We start from the raw sequence: 5,775 nt of genomic DNA, 5'->3' as shown, positions 1-5,775 counted from the left end.
TTTGGACTGTAAAATGTCACAATTTTCAAGCTCGCTCGCTCGGCTCGCTCGCATTTAAATTTTCCTGATATTGCTGCCAGTAATTGCCAGCAGTTGCGCCCGGTGCGCCCCCCTTAATTTCGAAAGCAAAAAAGATATATCAGTTAAACTCGCATAAGTCGATCTTCTCGGGACTGAGCAAAACACATCGACTTAGGCGAGTTTTGACTAGTGCGTAATTCGAAAAAAATCGACTTACAGTTACACCACGCGTACACCAATGTACATGTATGTTGTCTACTCTGGAGCCGAGAGCTGGAGCAGTGTGCCCGATATTTGCCCTCAGCAAGACACTTTATCCATATTGAATATTACCGTTATTCATTTCCAAAATTAAGAGCAAACATCTGACAGTTATTCTAGCATCTTATGGAGCCGATTGTTACCGCTGTTCATTTCCAAAACTGAAGGCAAACATCCCGCTTCTTTTTTGGTGGCCCGGCGTGCGTCTTTGGTGACCCCGGCCGCATATTAACCATTCGCGAAATTGTGATTCGATTCGCGAAAAGACTCCGCTAAGTATATAAAGGCATAGATCGCTGCACTCGGCAGGGGCGATACGTCGTCCTTTCACTATAGGTCTGGGTAACGGAAACCAAAATCTCGCGTGAGTTCTTGCGTTACCTATCGTTAATGTCAACAAAACATCGTTAATTTGCGCTTGGGATCGTTACTCATCGTTACTACAAACGTTAATTGTCCCCATCGTTAGTTTGTGTTAATAACGATTCAGGTGAAACCGCTTGCGTTAATGAAACGTTAATGTTTATTAACGCAAAGTTTCTTTTGGTATATACTGTATGTAAACAAAAACTGGCGTCTCGTGATTTTGACAGTGATTTATTACACAATAAAATCTTATTCGACTTAGGCACAGTGAATTCAATGGTTTTTCCGTGAAAGTGTTCTTGGAATTTCATCGACCTAGGCGAGTATTCGACTTTAAAAATTCGACTTGTGAGTGAATTGATACACGTAAGTCAATGATGAAAAATCGGGACTTTTTAAAATCTTCGACTTGCGCGATTATTCGACATATGCGACGTCGACTTAGGCGAGTTTAACTGTAGCTTCAAACGGCAGTTTTTGGACTGTAAAATGTCAAAATTTTCAAGCTCGCTCTTTTCGCTCGCTCGCATTGAATTGTTATGCAATTCGCCTGATGTTGCTGCCAGTAATTGCCAGCAGATGCGCTCGGTGGAATGCGCTCCACCCCCCTTAATTCCCAAAGCGAAAAAATATGGCTAAGAACGACAGTTTTTGGACTGTAAAATGTAAAATTTTCAAGCTCGCTCGCATTTAATCGTTATGCAATTCACCTGATGTTGCTGCCAGTAATTGCCAGCAGTTCCGCCCGGTGCGCCCCCTCCCTTAATTTCCAAAGCGAAAAAATATGGCTAAGAACGGCAGCTTTTGGACTGTACAATGTAAAATTTTCAAGCTCGCTCGCTCCGTTCGCTCGCATGTAATCGTTATGCTCTTATGATATTGCTGCCAGTAATTGCTAGGAGTTGCGCCCGATGCGCCCCCCCCCCTTGAATTCCAAAGCGAAAAAATATAGCAACAAACGGCAGTTTGTTTGGTTGGTTTTTACTGTAAAATGTCAAAATATTCAAGCTCGCTCGCTCCGCTCGCTCGCATTTAATTGTTATGCCTTTCTCCTGACGTTGCTGCAAGTAATTGCCGGCAGTTGCGCCCGGCGCGCCCTTCCCCCTTTATTTCCAAAGCGAAAATATATATTTCCAAATGGTAGGTTTGTTTACTGTAAGATGTCAAAATTTTCAAGCTCGCTCTCTTCGCTTACTCGCATTTAATCGTTATGCCATTCACCTAATGTTGCTGCCATCAGTAATTGCCAGCAGTTGCGCCCGGTGCGTCCCCCTTAATTTCCAAAGCAAAACAAAGATATGGCTACAAACGGCAGTTTTGGGACTGTAAAATGTCAAAACTTTGAAGCTCGCTCACTCCGCTCGCTCGCATGTAATCGTTAAGCAATTTCTCCCGATATTGCTGCAGTAACTTGTCGTTTCACACCGTCATTCCATAATCCATTTAAAGGGGAACAACCCCCTCCCACAACCTCCCCCCTTGCTCGTTCCGCTTGTTCGGGCTCGGTCGCGTTCATGACATTAGTGTAAGAATTATTACTAGAAGTTTATTTGAATTATACCATTTATAGTCAAATTGTTCAATAACAATTTACTTCAAAATGTACTGATACCTCAAACAAGTGGGACTGTTTCAAGTCGATAAAACACGCAAAATACCTGCATCAAATTGCACCATTTATATACAACATCAAAATGCAAAAAGTGCTCACCGTGGGAGGGGGACACTCCTTTCTACATCCTCCCCGTCGCTCCCTCCTCTCGCTCTTGCTTGGCCGCGTTCATGAAATTCAGTGTAAATATTAAAACAGGAAGTTTATTTGGATGATACTATTAATTTATATAGGCAAACTGTTTGATATTAATCTACATCAAAATATATCGCTTTACTTTAGACAAGTGGGACTATTTCAAGTCGATAAAACAAGCAAAACATGCATCAAATCCCCCCTTGCTCTCTCCGCTTGCTCGGGCTCGGTCGCGTTTATGACATATCAGTGTAAGAATCAATACAAGAAATTTTTTGAAATGATATAGTTTATAGGCATTGTTCAACAACAAATTCCATCAAAATGTACTGCTACCTTAAACAAGTGGGACTGTTTCAAGTCGATAAAAACACGCAAAAAGCCTGCATCAAATCACACCATTTACAACATCAAAATGCAAAAAGTTCTCACCGTGGGAAGGGGGGGGGGACAACAGGCACTTCCCCACCCCCTCCCTCCCCTTCCTCGCTCCCTTGCATACTAACACCCCCCCCCCCCAAGATGAAATCCTAGCTACGCCTGTGCCCTTTCCCCGCTTGGTTTCCCTCAAAAACAGTAAAAGTCTAGTGATTGGGACCTTCCTATATTCCAAATGTCTGTCAAAAAAATAAATAAATAAATAAAAAATCTCGTTACATTAGGGTCAAAACGCACCCCCTTGAAAAAAAGATGACGACGCCCCTGTATTTTGTGACAATTTCTATTCTGACAATTTTTTTTCGTGGTTCTGAATTTACACACACAAACACACACACACACACACACACACACACACACAAATATTTATTTGGTGATCAAGCTGAAGTTTCATAGCTGATATTAAAAACAAAAAAAAAACAAACAAAAAAACAAATTTTTGGTCCCTAAGATCACCATCTAGCAACGCTGAGTAAATCATAATGGTGATTCATAACCTCGGGAAAGTGTATTTGGCTTTCATTATTCGTGACTATATTTGTTGATTTTGAAATCACAAAAAAGACCCAAATCCTCAAATATCAATTTGATGACCAGATTAATGTTTTATTACCAAGGGTTTCACGATATTACCAAATTGCACCATTATTTTTATATTCATTTTTATTTTTTGCTGGTTGCTAAGATGAATTAGTTCACCATATGGTAATGCTGAGTAAACATTGGCGGAGAATGCAGTATGTTTTTATTTATTGTGCTTATATATATATATATATTCATTTTTTTAAATCACGAAAGAAAAGATCTGATAAAATCTCAAAATATCGTTCTAATGACTACGCTAATAAATCATGGGTTTCAGGAAAATTACTACATTTCATCATTTTTACTAAGATCAGCCCGATCACCTTCTTGGAATGCTTCTACAATCCTCGTATGGGATATGCATAAATGGCAAAAAATGGCAAAAGACATCAGAAAAAGAGAAATAATTGATACTTAAAAATGTCCTGCTGACATTTTTTTCAGATTTTCTTTTGTTTTGTTCTGTGTCATGGCATCTGTAATAGGAAAGAAAAGACAGCTCAAATAGGGCTGAGTCACCCAAAATGTAAAGTACAAGTCACGTTTTCCCTAGTCTGGCTTCCAGACCCTCTGCCCATACTATTTCGCTATCCATGATATTGACGCCCTCAACGTCGAAAACTAGTATAGTTTAAGTTGATTTTCTCGCGCCTTCGCCAAAGGCGGCGACTTCGTCGCGGGGCGGCGACTTTGTCGCCGCGGAGTCCAGTTGGCAAAAGGGTCTGGAAACCAGACTACGTTTTCCCCTTGTTTAATTTTACCAAGTAGATAATAATATACGTAAATGGTGCAGTATATCTTCGCTACTAAAAGAATAAACGTCGATAAGGTTCGAGAGACTCGCTCATGATATCGTGACGCACACCATCACGGCCATGTAGAGAACCAGCTTGTATCTGCGCATGTTGATGTTCACCTTGGCGGTCAAGAAATAAAAGTTATATTGACTGGATATTTGATTCATTTTTACTCCACATTTCCATGTTCAGCTGCAGATGACTGTCATAAAATCGGCATACTGACGCTTCCTTGCATGGAAAAGCTTCATTAACATAACATACTAAGACTTCACAATGAAGCATAACTTTGTTTACAAATTGCCAACGTCATTATCCACTTTTTTCAAACTTATTCCGAAAAGTGACAGCCTACAAAAGTTGTTTATGCTTAGACAGTATATCGATTTCTTAGGAACTTTGTTTTCTTTTTACCCATTTATCGCCTTTATCATACCAACAATCATTCCGTGCTGTATTGCTCAGTAGGTGCGCTGACTAGGGTTGAAGGGATTGTATAGTTTTAGTTGAGGCCTAATTTCAGGCTTCTAACATTTTTTGGTGAGATAATGAGAAACCTCTTATGAAAGAGCAGTTAATTCCACAAGGAATCTAACGTTTATTTGATGAAAATTGGTTTTGAAATTGCTGAGCTATCCAAAACAGAGCTTTTCTAATGAAGTGTGGGACCCACCTTTCAATACGATCGCTTTGTTTTACTTTGTTTTTGGATGTTTCAGTCATTCCAAAGCAGATTTTCATCAAATAAACTTTGAATTCCTCTTAAAATGGTGTGCTCTGCACTATTCAAAAGTGTTTTCTTGGTATCTCGTAAAAAGCTAAAAGCCCAATTCTCATCTCCACCAATACTGTACCATTCCTTTGAAGTTTACAAAGAGAATTTTAGTGTACCAAGACATTATGTTCAACTGTATACATTTCGTTTCGCAATGGAACCGTTACCGGCTCGATACTTACCCGGAACATATTGACAACACCAGAAAAAAGCGATCTGCCCGTGGCCGTCCGTCTGTCCACAGTCTCGATAAGTACCTGGGGGAAGACGACATAGACCAGAGATTCACTAGAAGTGGCGAATGCCAGAATTAAGGGCGTAAGGAAGACGTTATATTGCCCGCCGTCTTCGTCGCTGCCAAACTGCAACAAGAGTCCAAGCGAAATCTGCCCCAGCGCGCTGCCGACAAACGCGACCGTCTCAAGCACCACTACGCGAAAAGTGCGCGACTTTACTGACGTCACATCCGTAATGTACTCTGCCGCTGTTGACAATATGAGGGCGGTAGACCCGCAGAAGCCCGATATGAAGTCGACGGCGATGAATACGTACAGAGGGAGCTGGAAGCGGACGATGGCGAAGTACACGATGGACTGGCACCAGAATCCAAGGACGGGAACGAAGAGGGCGGGCTTTCTTCCTGCTCGGTCTGCCAGGAACCAATTTGCTGTGAATAAGTCTGGCGAAAATAGGCCATGGGGTGAAGCTGAAAAAGAGGCTTAGAAAATGGGTTTCGTTCCAGCAACACTGACACTACTTTCTGAATGCGGAAATGTGATGTTTTG

This window comes from Diadema setosum, unplaced genomic scaffold (genome assembly GCF_964275005.1).
Source record: "Diadema setosum unplaced genomic scaffold, eeDiaSeto1 scaffold_28, whole genome shotgun sequence".
In the NCBI taxonomy this organism is placed as follows: domain Eukaryota; kingdom Metazoa; phylum Echinodermata; class Echinoidea; order Diadematoida; family Diadematidae; genus Diadema; species Diadema setosum.
The sequence above is the reverse complement of the archived record's forward strand: the minus strand, read 5'-3'. Positions refer to the sequence as shown.